General features: G+C 38.5%; 1 protein-coding gene across 1 annotated transcript in view; it reads right to left on the bottom strand.

Annotated features, from left to right (window-relative positions):
- LOC142371740 (interferon-induced very large GTPase 1-like) overlaps positions 1–18,365 on the bottom strand; it is a 79,561-nt gene that overhangs the window by 18,168 nt on the left and 43,028 nt on the right. The gene's annotated exons all lie outside the window — the stretch shown is intronic.

Here is an 18,365-nt window from a genome sequence, read left to right on the forward strand (position 1 = left end):
AAGAGCATTCCCTGCATTGGAACCACCTTTAGTGCAGTAACTTTAAGTAATGTTTGACATCACCAGTCTGGCACATCATTGTGGAGGAAAACTGGTCCACTCTTTCACATATATTCAGCTCTATCTTCCCTTCTCAAGTTCTGACAAGTCGTCATAAAATATAAGACATAACAAAATATGATTTGTTATTCTCCAAGTGGAGCTTTCTGCCCCTATATGATCACAGCAAAAAATATCCAAAATTATTGCTGTTTTATCCCCACAATTAGACAGGTCTGCATGTGGTGTGGTAGTTAGCAGATTAATAGTTGATTCTAAATTGTCTGTAGGAGAGAACGTGCTCTGTGTGGCCCTGTGAGGAACTTTCAACCTGCCCAGGTTATACCCCACCTCTCCCACATTCTCCTGAATACAAAGGGCATAATGTGGTATTTTTAAGCAGAAACTGTCATGGTTTTTCCAGATTTGTGTGACCCAAACGCAGAGAACTTCCAGGAGACCAAAGAATGTTTTTAGGAGGTTTATTGTACGAATAAAGGTGAGCTTAGTTGCGTCTATCTGTCAAGGTTTGCTTGGTCAGGAATCCGGACGGGAACTGGAACTCTGAGGGAAACACAGGTTAGTATGGGTTTTGAGGTTGGATGAAGATCAGCTGTAAAACGTTCAGCTTACAGGAATCTCGGTGACTTTCGGCTGGGGAGTTGATGGGGTGATCCAGGAGGTGCGAAGGTTTCAGGAAACCTTTGGCGTCTTTTCCTTAGGGAGCACAGTGGAGAGCGGACAGGGTTCGGCCTCAGCCACGGAACAAAGATAGGACACAGGACTGCCAGTCAGAGACTTGAACAGGGTTTCAACGGGAACTGTGATAAGTAATCTTCGCCACACTAGTGGCCAGGCAGGATCAGGATATCGATTTCATGCGATAACTCTGTCTCTCCAAGTCCAGCGCTGATACTTGAAGAGACAGAGTTATTGCATGAAATCCGTCCGACCAAGTCCCGAGATCCGGAAACATTTCATATTTATGTTCACCCTTATCTCAGAGGTTGTACCTACATTTGACGACGCATCATTGAATATTTACTCATGATGTGAGCAGGCCATCCACCGTCTTTGTCATGTTCTTTGGATGTGATAAGCGATGTGTGTGTGTGTGTGTGCTTTAGGCGTGCATCTGCACCAGACCTATCTGTCCTAAGAGACGCTTTATCTGACCCAGTTATTTTATCCCGCTACGTCATCTTAAAGTGTTGGACATACATTGCGTTGTATGAGCAGAGTGTAACGTACAAACTAGGAAGATAGATTATCTAGAGAACTACAGAATATGAATACATAAAGTCTAAGAATAAAGCCAATTTATAACACTTGGTACGGGTGTTTCCTTGAAGGCAAAAAAAAACACTCTGGTAAGTTGACAAGAGTTTTCGCAGGAATTACAAGGATTCAAAAACTTGGAGGCTTGACGTTTACCACGAATGGCTAACACTCAGGCACTGAAGGACAGCGTGCTCCTTATATGCTCCTACCCAGATGAGGGATAATGGATTACAGGTGTGTGTAATTTGATGGATGGCTCAGCCCACCGTACTCCCTGGCCCCATCTGTTGTAAGAAAAGGTTGAACCACACCACCTCCCGAAAACCCCAACAGAAACTGTACATTGAAACATGTTAGTTTGTCAGTGCTCCTCCATTTTTTGTGTGTTTTTTCTTATTGTTAGCAATAAGTGTCACAGTATGAATCTATACTCATGCTAATATGATTGTGAAATGATGTGTGTAATTTGGTCATCAGGACACCAGATTCACTTAGAAGTCACAACAACATTGTGAATGAAGTGGATGCTGTAAATGTTTTGCCTGGTTCTGTTACAACTTTAAAGGATTTTCCATTCAAAGCTCAAAATTTGGGATCCAGCTGATCTTTCTGCTCTTCAACATTCTCAAAAATCAGTCTGTTGTAGCATTGTGTTTTTTTTTCAGAGACCATGGCATCTTATTTTCTCCAAAAGAGCAATGATCTGGTTTTCATCCATCATACGTCTTGCACATGTGTGATATCTTTTTTCAGGTCTGCCAGTGCACTTTCACAGCTTTCATCTGACTTGTGAGTCACAACTGTCATTACATAAGAAAGATTTCCTTTGCCAAAACCTTTCTCTAACCACTGTATTCCTGACCTGTATTGGCTGCTGTGAAGGCCGTTTAGCAACAGTAAGATAAAGGCATGAACAGCTTTGATGAATGAGAATTCATCAGTGTTTGGCAAAACAACACAGATTTGCTGACCAAAGAAATCATACAGTTTGGATGAAAACTGCTCCATGTTTGTTTGCTTTTCATGGTCAAGTAAAATGTTCTTTGAGCCAATGTCAATGGAGTTGGTGTCACCAATTAAAATGACCCTGAGCTCAGGCATCGCTGAAAAAACTAAACAAATCGAAACAAGTGGTTAAACTACGGATTTGATCGTAACTTCACTGTATAACACTGATGTTACAACTCGTGATCCAAATTATTGCTTCCAACCTTGCTTCCCAAATTCCTGTCACTACCCTTATGTAACATGAGACTAGATGCTTGCTGTTTTAGTACTTGTTCAACCGGCTTATAGCTTGCTTTTTTTAAACTCCTCCCACTGTTTGGGCAATGAAATGCATTTTTTTCTTTTTTTAAATGAGAAAAGTGAAAGTAAAATAAATACAGCTTGTTTTCCCTGAAACCATGTGACTTGAATAAAACATTAGTTAATGTTACTGGATGCATCAGAAAATATAAAAAACATATGTGAAAAAGTATATCGGCTTTGAATCTTAAGAGGAAGAACAGTCCATGATTCGGAACCACCTTTAGTGCAGTAACTTTAAGTAAGCTTTGACATCACCAGTCTGTCACATCATTGTGGAGGAAAACTGGTCCACTCTTTTAAAGTTTATTCAGTTCTTTGAGGTTTACAGTATTTGCTTATGCACAAATCTCTGAAGGTTCTACCACACCATTTCAATCAGGTTGAGGTCTCGACTTTGACTGGACTATTGCAACATCTTGAATCTTTTCTTTTTCAGATATTCTGATGTAGATTTGATCATTCTCCTGTTGCATGACCCAATTTCAGCCAAACTTTAACGCTCAGACAGATGGCCTCACATTTAAATATAGAACATTATGGTACACAGAGGAGTTCATGGATGACTCATGACATCCCAGATTATGAATCTGGGAAAGTTCAATCGGTGCAGATGTAATTGTAGTTTCAGAGACGAAGCTTACAAAATCTATTCAAGATAATGATGTGGCATTAACAGGCTTTAATATCTATCGTTCAGACCAGCAGAGGAGAGGTGGTGGTGTGGCAGTGTAGGTTAGCTCTAGCCTTACTACACACAGTCTGCTCAGTGAGTCTGTTTCTAAGAATTTTGAAATTTTAGTTTTCGATATTGATTTGCCAGATGGTCAAACTATAACTTATTCCTTGTTGTGCTACCTCTGACACGTTAGCATATTTTGTGCAACTTTTATCTTTGCTTCAGTTTAAGGAACTCATCGTTGTTATTTTAACTGGAACCGGCTCTCACCTGTGTCAGATGATTTTTGAAGTATTCTGCCTGTCTTTCCAACTTTCCTAAATATACATAAATACTCAGCAAATGGAGGTTTTGCTAACGACCTAAGTGATTACTGTGTAATTGTTGCAATCAGAGATATAAAAATTTCTCAATTTAAGCCTTGAGTGCCAAAAGGACCCTGAAGCAATTTTATGAGCAGGCCTTCAATCAGGATCATTCTAACTGGGACCACAAACTGTCAAGATCAGTGTTTTGCTGTGGTTTCTGAGTCTGAGGCTGAGCAGGTTTCCTGGAATGCCGGGGTGGAGTCTGGATTGTCCTGATCTCCCACCGTGAAACATACTGCCAATGGAAAATATTTGCAGAATATCATTTGGAAATATTTCCATGCAAGCTTTAGTTCCCTTGTGGACAAACATGTCCCTTTTTGTAAGTTCAAAGATAAGGGCTAGAACACTGGTTCACTGCTGAGCTGAAAGCCTTGTGCACAGAAGGAATGAGCTGTGGGCAACTGCAAGAAAATCAGACACTGAGACTGGCTGGCACCATTTTAGCCAATCTCAGAACCTTTGCATTGCTGCTATCAAAAAAGTGCTTCCCCCTCCCAGACCACTAAGGTCTTGAATAACCCCAGGATTTTCTGGCAAACCATTAAGTCCTCTGGTAGCTCTCCTTCAGAGTTATGTTCAAGTGTAGGAACTGTTTGAAGAGCCTGTTTGAGCTGACTTAGCTTCAGAAGTCCATTGAATGTGATCAGCTAATAGTAGCGAATAGTTTAGCCTCTTCAACAAGCTGTGAAAATGGAGAGGTGGGGAGTTTCCACTCATAAGCATATGCTGATGAGTCAAACTGCACTGCTGAGAGAACAGAGTCAGACTGACACGACTCGAACACCTTCTGGTGTTGAAATGAGAGTAATGCCTCACTTACACATTAAGTCACGGCCCATGAAATTAATGGGACACAGTTCTGACAACGAAAATTAATGTTTGAAGGAGAACCTACAGAAGCAATGCGGGTGGTAAAAGTAAAAAATTCCCCTGCTTTTAGAAAAGACGATGTGGCCCCAGAATTTACCATGAAAGTAACCTGTTTTCCTAAAATTATTAACTGAAAGGTGGGAAAAGCTTTGTAAGCCTCAGACGTTAAGTGAGCATAAGTTCCTGTCTGTATGGAGGAGAATTTCTCTTCTAACACAGAAATGGCATATAAAACTTTGTTACGTGAGTTAGAGTCAGGAAGCATTTCTTTATTGCAGATAGCATAAAAATGTGTGTCAGCAAGCTGACCGCTCTGCTTGTAAAACTACAAGTTAAAGAGGGGCCCCTTATTTTTCTATAAAAGTCTTTTACCTGATTCCAAAGAAATCTCAGCTCGCTGACCTATCATTCCCAGAGTAGAAAATATTTTCACCTTTATATCTGACTTTAGGTATTTTACCGAATTAGTGCCTCACTGGATTACAGTGGTCTTATTGAGTTTGTGGATTGGCCAAGACAGTGGTTCGTCGACATCCTCGGAGACCAGCCGAGGGATCCTACCAACAACGCCAAATTGGAACTGGAACATCTTGTGACTGAGAAAAAAAGACCAACTCTCACTAATAATGTAATCATGATAAGACACAGGCACAAGGCTAAGTAAAATGTTCAACTACAGGTGTCTAAGGCTTAAAAAAGCCCAGACACTAAAAAAAATCTGGTGGTCCAGACAACATTTCCCTGGACCAGTCTCACACTTTTTCAGTCTCCCTATCCAAAGCAATCATATCCCTGAAGTCTGGAAAACGGCTCATGTACTCCCATTACTGAAAGGAAGGTATCCCACAGTATCAATAAATGATCAGTCACTTTATGTCAAAGACTTATATAGGCTTTTCCAAAAATGCCATTAGTTGGTTTCTTTGGTCAACTGGACATCCTTATCCACACACAGACATTTTCATTGGATCAATTTGGTATCTATATAAATCTTGGATTGTTACCACCATACTTTCAACTTTCACCTTGGTTATATGTAGCTGGTAGGTAACAAAAGATAAATATATGTTTGTTCCTGAGCAAATTGCTGAAGGTAAATGACTTGTATTTATATAAATATCCACACTCAGGCAGCTTCTGAATTTGGTCATTGGTATTGGTTTGCCACAATCAATCTCACAGTTTCTTTTTTTCTTGAAGCAATATACCCAGACTACAGGCAGTTTTTGAGGTTTGCATTCAACATCTAGGTTACTTACAGACCACAACACGAACTTCCACACATTCATCTAAACGCACTAGAGTACACCTTACACACACACCTGTCATTGTCTGTTTTATGTCTATTGTCTGTATCTGTCATGTCCTTTTGTGTTCCACTGTTGTCAATTCTACACTCTAAAAAAGAATTCAAAGACCCAGTAAATCTGACAGTAATATATAGGTATGCATGATTGATATAACTGCTGAATAACATTATGATGAGTATTTGATTTGACTACATTAAAATTCATTAGTAGAACTCCAAAAGGAACCTTTTGTGAAATATACACATGTAAATTAAGTTTATTTCTTTGAAATAAATTACTATTTGACTGACAGATTACATAGTTTAAATATTTGTAATAATCACTGTATGTTTCAACAACATTTTTGAGAATATACTACTAACAGCAATTAGTTTTAATAAGTGCAATTGTTATCGAATTCAACTCAATTTTATTTGAGACGTAACTTAACAACTTAAAAAAATCAAGTAAACAGAGCGGAAGTGACGGAAGATTCTTCAACGGTTCTGGGACAGAGCTCAGAAGGACGGTTGCAGTCAGGCTTGGCGGGCACAGCGGATTGAATTTCAACCTGACTCGATGGTAAGTCATTTTGAACAAATTTATAGTTTCTGTATAAATTCTGTAAGCCAGACATGAGCATGAAATATCATTTGACAAACATTAGTATCGCGACGAGCTAGCTTAACTCATTAATTTGCCGTGTTAGCACCTGAACAACTCGAGGCGACACATCGTGTAGCTCGAACATTTAATGTGTGAAACTGCAACATGTTGCACATTTTAAGGTGGAGACAGGTTTGGAAATAAAACTTCTCGCCCTGCCAAGCTAGCCATAGCACCTATTTATAACCGTATCAAAGATGCTTCGCAGACTAGCTTTGCAGACCGCGCAAAGTATGTTGTCTCTCTATTCGCGCCTTGAGTGGAGCCGAAGTCGTGGCGTGGAGTAGCACCCCCCTCTCCCCCACCACCTTTCAAAAGGTGCCATATGAGGCGTCTCGGCTCTCGGCTCTTTCAGTTTTTAATGTCATATGCTTTATCGGCATGCATGGAAGGTAAACAATATTTCTAAGGTGTAAAGAATACGATAAAATTTGAGTTGTAAGTAATTGAGATTAGACACGAACAAGGAAATGGCAAAAATAAGTTGCCATATACCTGAACGTCTCAGACTGGGCTCTTTCTGAATTTCCAGTGCAGGTCTCTCGTCTCACTCACTGGAGCGACAGAGTGCGTGTATCTCTAGTAGCCTTATTTTAAAAGTTCACAGGAAAAAAGACCATATCAACTAAAGAATCAATTATCCGAGCTAAGCCTGGTTTGTATTCAGCGAGATATAAAAGCATGCAATTCATAGTGATTTGTTTGTTAGTTTCTTATGGAAAGAAATACCATAAGCTTGATGGTTTTATCATGCATTCAATATATGTTAAAAATTTGCTTTTCAGCATGGGAATTTCAACAACTGATCAAGAAAAGAGGGGAGGTAAGTTGTTTCTGTTTAATATTAGCAAAGCATACCCCACATTTATTCCAAATTTATTGTGGGAATATGGACTATAGTGTCTTAACTTGCTGTGGCAACAGAGGCTTTTATTGTGCTCTCGTTTTGAAAATGTTGTCCCTATGTTACAGAATGAGTTTGGGAGCCACAGGAATGCTCGTGTAAAGGAGAAAGACATAGGGAGGACGAGCAGCAAAGGCCAGCAGGCCACACTTGAACCCAGATCACCAAGGGAAAAAGAGAGCCTTACGGCATAATCACAGGCCTGTGAGCCACTGGTGCACCCCTTTTAACCCACAGTAAGGTAAAAGTGTATGGAATGGCACTGTAAGCTCTGCACATTTGTGGCATCATCGAAGGGGGGACTTCTTAAACACTATCGACTGAAACATGGACATTTTGGTCGTGGACATTTTCTGCCTTGTATTCATTTGAACTGTCCATGTTCCTTTAAAACTTGGGGTGGCTTGCGTACACACTTGTATAGAGCTCACAAATCAGAGGAAACTGAAAATCAAAGAGATGGGATAGCTTTTAAATGTAAAATTTGTGACTCATGCTTTCCAAATACAAAAGATTATTTTCAACACATTAACTCTCATCTGAAAAGACTAGAAACAATAGTTTGTGTTTTTGATGGTTGTGAGTTCAAAACAAACATATATGGCACTTATGCTACTCACAAAAGTCGAAAGCACCAATCTTACTCATGTGATGACTTTAAGACTGATGTGATTGTAAAACTTCCTATTTCTACCAGTGTTCAACAGAATGAAAGCCATTTTTCATCAGTGGAATCAATTGAAGATGTGGAATTGGATACTACTGTAGATTTGGATTGCGAAGGACATACAAGTGCGATTGTGGAAGTAATTGGTTCTCTCTTGTTGAGGTTACAGAGCATTTATAATGTCACAGGTAAATGTTTAGATGACTTGGTGGAACAGCTCCAGTTTATTTGCGCATCATCATCGCAGTACATTCCAAATTTAGTGAAAGACATTTTTACACAGAATAACTGCACTGTTGACGAAAATGTTATCAGTGAGTTAGTTGAAAAATTACAACTCTGTAATCCTCTAACTAAAGCTTTTGGTCCTGATGGTCCTTTTCATTGTAAGTATAAGAGGGATAAATACTTTAAAGAAAACTTCCATTTTATCGAGCCAGTTGAATATATATTTGATCCACTGGACAGTTGTTGTTTTCAATACGTACCCATCCTACGAACCTTACAGCAACTGTTAAACAATAAAGACGTTGTAAGTAAAATACTGACAAGACATTCAGGCAATCCGTCACAGCTTTCATCCTTTCGAGATGGCAAATATTTTAAGTTAAATGAGTTTCACACGGATGGGGAGCTAAGAATTTCACTTATACTTTATGTGGATGATTTTGAAATTTGTAATCCCCTTGGAACCTCACGCAAAAAACATAAAGTGACAGCCGTTTATTGGGTACTTGCAGATGTGCCATCAGAATTGAGATCCCAATTAACATCAATTAATTTGGCACTTCTTTGCAAAGCTAATGATGTTAAGAAATTTGGCTATGAAACTGTCCTGGAGCCTCTCTTGAACGACCTTATTACATTGGAGGAAGAAGGCATTTTTTTCCCTGCCATTGGCAAAAATATCAGAGGAACAGTTTTTTGTGTTTCAGCGGATAATCTTGGTGCTCATTCTTTGAGTGGCCTGGTGGAAAGTTTTACTGGGCATTACATATGTAGATTTTGTATTGGGGACCATTCAGACTACCAGCAAAAAGAGGTGCATTCTGGTTTTTTTCCACCAAGAACAAAGGAGAATTATACTTTACAAGTTCAATCTGTATTGGAAAACCCTGATCTGGTACATTGTTACGGTGTTAGGAAGGTTTGTCCCTTAACAGAAAAATTGAAGCATTTCCATTTTGTGACAGGGTACCCACCAGATGTGCTCCACGACCTCTTGGAAGGAATAATACCTTTGGAGTTGGCACTATGTTTTAAACTGTTTTTAAAAAAACAGTATTTCACTTTGTTACAACTGAACAATTTAATTATTGAGTTTCCATATAATTGGACCGATAAAACTGACCGCCCCCAACCCATCCCACTAAATCTTTCTTCTCGCAGATCTATCGGTGGAAACGCACACGAGAATTGGACACTACTGAGATTATTACCATTTATAATTGGTTCGAAGGTGCCATTCAGTGATCCCGCATGGCAAGCTCTCATGACATTAAAAGATATTACTGAACTTGTGGTATCACCTATTCATACCGAGGACAGTATAAGTTATCTCGATACATTGATATCTGAACATCGCCATAGACTGTTGGAAGTTTTTCCTGACTTTAAATTAACTCCTAAGTTCCATTTCTTGGAACATTATCCAGAGATGATAAAATGCTTTGGACCTCTGGTTTGTGTCTGGACTATGCGCTTTGAGGCAAAGCATAGTTTTTTCAAGCGTATTGTTAGACACACAAACAGTTTCAGAAACATTCTACTCAGTCTCGCCACAAAGCACCAAATGATGATGTCATATCATTTACATGGTGATGGTTTGAAACCTGCATTATGTGTGAGTAAAGTAACTAGTATTCCATTGGCATTGCTGCATGAGGAAATACAGGAGTCTTTTAAAAAACGATATCCAACACAAACCACAGTGGAGCTGACAAATGCACTGTCATATCATGGAACCAGATATGCAGTTGGGATGATTTTGCCTCATGGATCTACCGGTGGTCTACCCGATTTTGTGGAAATTTCACAAATTGTGATTGTAGGCAGTGATCTAAATTTCATTGTTAAGTTGCTTAACAGTTGGTATTATGAGCATTTTAGGGGGTTTGTTTTGGAGCACTCTGGGAAGGTGACTCTGCTGCACATACAGCAACTTAGTGATACATACCCCCTGGCAGCGTACTGTGTGGGAGGGAAACGCATGGTCAGTTTAAAAAGACACATTATTGTTGAGTAGTAGGTGAAAAAGCTAAGCATCAACTGTACAGCAATCCTGCTCTGATATCCAGTTGTTAATTGTTTTCATACAGATGGACCCTGTTGTTGTGAAGGTGATTATAGATCATCATAGTGAGAAGCTCACACTGTCATCAGGGATGCCAGACACAGTGGATCAATTGCATAAGACTGTGAAGGATACTTTCCATATCCATGAGAAATTCACCCTCCATTATTTTGACGAGGACTTTGGGGATTTCTTCACAATTCATTCTACAAACGAGGTTAAACATAAGGGGACAATCAAGGTGGTCATTGTTCCATCCATTGTGCTCTCATTAGCAACACCAGAGACTGAAAATGTGGCAGATGCAGACAATATGAGTGACACCTCCAGTTTGACTTCAAAAACACAGTCATCCTCTACTTCTGCAGACTACCAGTCAGATGGCACATCATCAGTGTCATCACAAGGCACTGTCTTATTAAGCCCCGAAAGAGCATTGTGGCCAAGTGAAATTGAAATTCCACGTTTTTCAGTTGCAACAGAAGCAGTACTGGGGAATGCGAATGAACAGTTTTTGAAAAATGGAACTGTCCTCAACAGCCCCGGGGTCAAGTCTGAAATTATGGAAAGGATGGCAGATTACATGTACAGTTACACTGCCTATCCCACAGGCCTTCAGGTTGGACAGGTTGCAGAAGCCTTAGTCCAAAAACACCCATGTCTAACGGAACCTGGAAGTCGCAACGGATGGATTGGATGGATGTACAGCCTAAAATACAAGATGGGGAATTATAGGTCCAAGTTAAGAAATCTTGGATTTCCTGAAGTTACGTGCAATTCTCTCAAAAACAAGCGTCCTGGTGAGAGGAAACCAGCCCAAAATGTTAAAAAAGCACGCAAAGGGGAAGTGCTGTATCTCCCACATTATCCTTCAGGAGAAAGCAGTGAACACCAAGAGCAACAGCGGCTAAAAATTCTGTCTGAATTAAAGAAGAGAGACAGGGCAGCCATCACTGAATTGATGTCCAACACTTTTGCTCATCGAAGACAGGATGTTGTTAGTCTTCAACTGAGCATCAAAGAGATCAAGGAAAGGTGGCCTGCCTTGTTCGATATGTCACAGGTGAGAAAATCAAATTTCTTCAACACAAATACATCTTGGGCAGAAGAGGCTGAAATTCAGAAATTGTAGTTTAAATCTAAGTTTGTTAATTGGGCCCAGTCATTTTTTGTCTTTTTCTTCTTTTTTTTTTCCAGGTCAGCGCTGAGTTCCATCGAATTACCACCGTAAATCTTGAGTCCAAATTCATGTTCATGTTAGACCACTACACCCCTAAACTGCTTGCCATCTTCCAAGCCAAGAAAGGTGCTGCTGGACAGAGACATCGTACAGAAATGAATATTCTACTCCAGGTATTTCAGTTTACTCCTCTGTTGAGATGCTTCTTTCCCTCACCTGTCTTGTCACCACTCTTGTCTCTTCTAAACCTAATTTACTTCTCAAATAACTGACTCTTCTGTACTCTTGCATTCAATACAAGATCATATGCCTCATGTAGCCTTTATTCCACCACAGTGTTTCTCATTGTCCTCTAACCATCTGTCTTCTTCATATGCAACATATACTCTCCACATTATTGCTCCTCTACCCATCTGCCTACCACACTGTTTTATCTTTCATTCCTTTTTCCTCTGTTTCAGTGTGAGTATATTCTGAGTAGACTTTTAAAGAATATATCACATGGCAAACATGACTTCAAGGTTGACGTGATCACTCCAGATAAGGGCTGAATGATATAATTTTAATAGAAATTGCAATGTTTTATCCACTGCTTCACTAAATTTTGTTTCATTTTTTCAGTGTAGTCAAATCTGTTTATTGAAATATTAAATATTTAAAGTAAAAGGGCCAAAATGTGCTCTGAGGAGAGTGACTTCTGAATCTTGTCAGCTGTTTAAATACATTTTCTCCTTAACAGAGTGGAATTCCCATAGAGAAAACCAGAGAAGTTGTCATCCGATGTCTCATTGATCACCTTGCTGAAGATGTGTGTGCCTTAATCAAGGACTTTGAGGTGAGTGCAATAGATGACTTTCAGTATTCTTCCTACAGTAATCTGTAAATTTGAAAGTGTTTCCGCTGAATACATAGTCAGCTATAACAACTATTAATTGGCACTTTGACTTTTTGTGTCTATTGGAAAGACTGCAACATTAGTCTTGTGGCTTATATCCAAATCAGTTTGGATTTTGCAAACATAATACACCAAATATTATCTAAATTAAAAGTAATTCCATATTGGCGTGACTATCAATTCATATCTATTTTATTTATATAGTGCCACTTAACAACAGATGTAATCTGCAGAGAGGACTTATCTTCACAGATAATGTTTCATTTCAATAGTTTCTATTGGTTAAAAAACACTGCCACACTGACATTGTCAAAAAACTATTTGCTTCCCCTCTGATACACCTGCTGGTCATCTCCTGTGCCGTTTGCTATCATAATGCCCCACCAAGTTTATGGCCCCCCACTACATTATGGCACCAACAGACATATTGCTAAGTCCAGTTATGACCTGGATGAATGAGAATATGTATGGATACCTTAATTAGTGGTGAAGTCAGTATTATTATTGTTATTATTGTTGTTATTTGCATGTGTCTGTTCACATCATTCAAATTTGTCATATATGCTAGTTAAAATAATAGACAACTTACAACATGTTTGTATAGCTGATTTATATAGTTAGTTTGGTCATTTTTTTATGTTGGTGACATCCTGCCTGCTATAACCAGTTTCCTTTACAATATCTACAGAATTTTGATGATTCAGCCGTCAATGTGGAAGAAGAGCTGGCAGCAGAGACGATGGCTCTGTACCTTGTGCGTAATGAAGATGGACAAGTCAGGGATGTAGGGATTGTCATTGAGGGTTCCATCGTACTCAACCACCTTGGGGATCTCAGCAGAGCCTGCTGCTACTTGCTTGGACTAACTTATGCCTTGGACCTCAAATACCCCAAAACTCTGAAATATATTTTTGAAGTATTTCAAAAAATGCTCGTTGAAGTGGATGCTGGAAACCTGTCAACAAAGGTGCAACGACTGAAAAACAATGTAATGATATAGTTGTCTGTGGGGTAGATGAGCACAGATGAGACTCATACATAACTGACCCATGCGTGTAAGGCAAAAAACAGTCTGTAACCTAGGTAATTAGTGAGGTTCTTTTGGACAATTTATGGCTTTATTTTGTGGGGCATCCAATTTTCGAGTTAAGAGGCAGTTTCACCAGAATGACTTAATGTTGTACTTCTCAAGGAGAAAGTAGTTTTTGTATTTTCAGTTTGGAGTATCTGTAATTGTGAGAAATGCAGGTGATTAAAAAAAGGATAAGAGATGACCAATGTATTGGCAAATCTAAATGTGAAGCCAAATATGCAGAGGAAATTATTTTGCCCTTGTGTCACAGATTGTGATAGGTCCAGCTACTATTCATCATTTGTTTAATGTGAAGATTACCTCTTGCATTAATATGCATCTTTAATATGTATCTTTTTTTTTCATGGCCATTTGGCAAGAAGCATTTTAGTTCATTTGGTCATTTGGTCTTGGGTATCCTGAATTGCCTTTCCTGTAACAGCTTTGAATATGCTGCTGTATGTTGTGTCCACATAACTTGAGTGGTAAGACAGAAGGACATGTTGATAAGTTAAATATTAGTTGGTGATGGTTCAGATGAAAACACAGTTGAACCCCTCTGTTGTCATGATATAGCTCCAGTTCTTGTGGAGAAGTTGCCAAGCTAAGTATTCTAAAAAAATCATTATCCTATACTGGAAAAAATAAAATTTTCTGTGGGAAAATGTTTTGTGAGATCTTGGTCATATTTGTATATAGTACTGAATATCCTCAAATCAAAAACAGCATATTGAGAATTAAGTTTAAAAAAAATCAATTAGTACAACAGATTTTTTTAGTAAGTCATAAGCAAATTTCCAATTATCTCCTACAAATGTTTTCAATTATATTTACTCAGTTTCTTTTGTGCTTTCTACTCACGTTTTCTATATGGTTTACACAGTATTTCAGTTATATTTACTCAATTTATGTGGTATTTGTGCAAAGTCAAATCATTCAGACGTAATTGAAAATATTAATTAGATTTACTCATTACTCATGTTTTGTTTTAACAGATTTGAAAGCTTTCAAATCAACTCAATATTTTTAAGTGTAAAAATGTTTCACTAATTGAATTAAGTATTATGCAGTATTATTTTTTTCAGTGTAGTCCTCTCTGACTAAACCCAGGTTTTTTAATCAATAAAGCTTTTTAGATTAGATTTGAAAATAATTATAATTACAATGAATATGACTCCAATTGGCTTGAATTGGACTTTACTATTTAAGTGCCTTGAGATGACATTTTGTTGTAATTTGGCGCTATATAAATAAACTGAATTGAATTGAATAGATTAGATAGTCAAAGAGGACTGGTGAAGGACACACTCACCATCACTTTCACCTATGCACAAGAAAAAAATGTAAGATTAAATTGCATATATAAGAAAAATTGTTTCTTGCCAGACCTTGGCATAAACCATTGATATATATGCAGACAGTGGAGAAAAAAACAAAAAACAAAACATCATTACCAATGAATACATGGCATTGCCCTTTGGTGTGACACGTGCTCCCTGTACCTTTACCAAATATATAACTAAGGAGAATTGGCATCTCTTAAGGAAAGTGGCATTTGTGTTTTAGCCTATCTGGATCCTTGGGCAGCAGTTGCTACCTCGCTCAGTTTCATGCAGACTACATAATTTCTGTATGATGATTTCTGTCTTTTAGCCATGATGGCTATAATATTTCAGTCACGGGTGACATTAACCACCTCTTTCATGTTGGCTCTCCATCCATGGAGGTAGCCCAGATAACTTTATCAAGTTTCTAAAATAGGAATGGTGGTGCCTTTCAACAAGGTTGCATCCGTAGACGTCTCTGGGGACCTTTTTTAAAATTCTAGTGTGCTAAGGTGATATTGCTGCCTGTCCTGTTGGTTTTGATGGAGTGATGAAAGGCTTTCCTCATCTGGCCATAACTTTTTTTTTCTTTGTTCTCAGACTGCATCAGAATGTTTTTGGTACCTTTTAGCCCATGTGCAGCATATTAGTCTAAGACAGGGGTGTCCGACTCAAATACACAGAGGGTCAAAATTAAGAACTTGGACAAAGTCATGGGCCAGCCTTGATTTATTGAAAAATGTCCACTATTGAGGAAGGTTTTCCTTCTCTTTAGATATAATGATGAACCTTTTTATATGGAAACAAATTTAGGTTATGCTTAAACATTGCATCTGGAGCAAGCAAAGCTTGATATTATAAACAAACATAAATAGTATTAAAAATCAAAAGTCAAATAAAAGACTTATAGACAAGATGCATTTCCAGAAAAAGTCCCTTTATAAGGGTGTTAGAAGCATTTTTTAGTAAAAGTTGGGAACATAGTTTTCTAACACAATTAAAGTACCCTGAATTCAGCTAGCCCAGTTCCCAAGCTGAATTTTGAGTGTTTGACGATGAAATGAGCAAAAAACAAAATGGCCGCCAAAATTCTTGATTTTGGGAAGAATATTTTAGAAAGTACCCCTTTTCCATGGAAATAAATGGTCCCATGTTTGCATTTTACATGTATTCCTACACCAAGAAATCAAATCAAAGGCAAAATGTCATGGCAAAAAGATTAAATGACTATAGTTATGCCTTTTTAATGTTGTGATATCCTCGTAAGCTGGCATTCAATAGCAATAGCCTCTGTAAAGTACATCATCATACACAATTGTCATTCAATAAGCTTTGGAAAGAGAAAGAGAGAGTAAGAAGATAGTATTATCTAAAAGACTGTAGATAAAAAAACCCTAATCAAAGGCAGATGAAAATAAAGCATAAATTGAATGACCTGAATGACTTGAATGAACTAAATACCAACGAACTATGTACAAAGATGGATTTCAAGGATCAAGTGACTTGAATGAACTAAATACCAACGAACTATGTACAAGATGGATTTCAAGAACATATTTAAAGCATTTTTTAATTAATTACAGTTGCTCGTAATTATTAGAGTACCGGTATAAGAACACCCCCACCCCCATCCCCCCAACCCCCCCAACACAGGTAGGCCTTAGGCCTATATGAACTGACTAGGCCTATAGGATAAGTGACAAACGCAAACAGAAAATGGGAAACCAGAACAGGCCAACAGAAGACAGACAGAATGCATCACACAACATAGATTAATAGGTTTTTTTTTTGTTCATGTTGTTTTTCATTTTATTTATTTATTTTTTTGCATTTTTTTGTATTTTTTGTATTTATGCATATACATATCAAATCAAATCAAATTTATTTATATAGCACATTTCATGTACAAACAGTTCAAAGTGCTTTACATAAAATAAAAGCATTGCAGCAGGGAGTGTAAGAAGCATTAAAAATACATAAAAGAATATAAAGAGAAACAAATAAAATTATTTAAATTAATTTAAAAACAAGCAACAGTCTAGATAAGTTAAAAGATATTTCATGCATAGAAATGTCTTTAACCTGGATTTAATCTCCACTGGCAGTTTGTTCCACTTGTTTGCAGCATAACAGCTAAATGCTGCTTCTCCATGTTTAGTCTGGACTCTGGACTGGACCAGCTGACCTGAGTCCTTGGATCTAAGAGCTCTGCTGGGTTTATATTCTCTGAACATATCACAGATGTATTTTGGGCCTAAACCGTTCTGGGATTTGTAAACCATCAGCAGGCTTTTAAAATCTATTCTGTGACTGACTGGAAGCCAGTGTAAAGATTTCAAAACTGGTGTGATGTGTTCAGATCTCTTAGTCCGGGTTAAAACTCGAGCAGCAGCGTTCTGGATGAGCTGCAGATATTTAATGCTCTTTTTGGGAAGTCCAGTTAAAAGAGCGTTAAAGTAATCGAGTCTACTGGAGATGAATGCACGGATGAGTTTCTCCTGGTCTTTTTGGGAGAGGAAACCTTTAATTCTGCTGATTTTTCTGAGATGGTAAAAAGCTGCCTTGGTGACAGCTTTGATGTGGCTGCTGAAAGTCAGATCTGAGTCTATCAACACTCCTGACAAAAGTGTGCACATTATACTATACTATACTATACTATGTTGAGAGAGAGAGAGAACTTTTAACTATCACTAAACTGTTGTATTCAGGCAGTGTGTCTGGTCATCAGTATGCTGTCTGCATGCACACATAGCTGTGCATTTTAACCCTAATTTGAGGCATCTACAGCATCTACTCCTGCATTGCTTCTGGCATTTATACGTTATCATCTCAAGGCAACTTTCTGGAATTGGACTCAATGACATTAATGTTGGCTGTAGTACTGACTCCTCATGTCTCCATCCCATTTCAGAGGGTGCAGGAAGCTCAGGTGTGGAGCAGTTGGCATTCTTCCAAATCATGGTTTGATAATGTGCCCTCATCACATGGAAACGGAATGAATCACTTGTTGGGGGCATGGCCTCTGGTTTCCCCTTTTTAAAGAACAGCAGATGACGAGCTTTGTCAACAGAATCTGTTGTATGCACATTGTACATTCTGCAGATAAATGTTTCAGAAGATTGGATGGTGTCCTCTGTCAGTTCACCAATGCCCATGTTCTTCAGCAATGCATGGTGCTCCTTGAAGATCTTCCATGATGACCGCTTGGTGTGATTAGATATGTAAGAAGTGGTGTCACATCCAGTTAATGTATGGAAAGGTAGCAAGGATTCTGTTGAGCCTTTTGGCAAGTTGTCGAAAACATCCTTAATGGGTATGTATCGTCGTTTCTTAGACATGCCTGACATCAACCAGAGATGCCTACATTGCATGTGTGGAAAGTGAGATACCAGAAGGAGGAGCACATCAGTGTCCCTGGAAGAGACAACGACCGTGTCAAACTGACAATAGATGGCATGCAGCACCAATCTTGTGTCTGCTTCTTCATGTGTGGATTTCAGAGGTGCCAAATCAGTCACACTCTTCG

Source organism: Odontesthes bonariensis, chromosome 21, assembly GCF_027942865.1.
Source record: "Odontesthes bonariensis isolate fOdoBon6 chromosome 21, fOdoBon6.hap1, whole genome shotgun sequence".
Classification (NCBI taxonomy): domain Eukaryota; kingdom Metazoa; phylum Chordata; class Actinopteri; order Atheriniformes; family Atherinopsidae; genus Odontesthes; species Odontesthes bonariensis.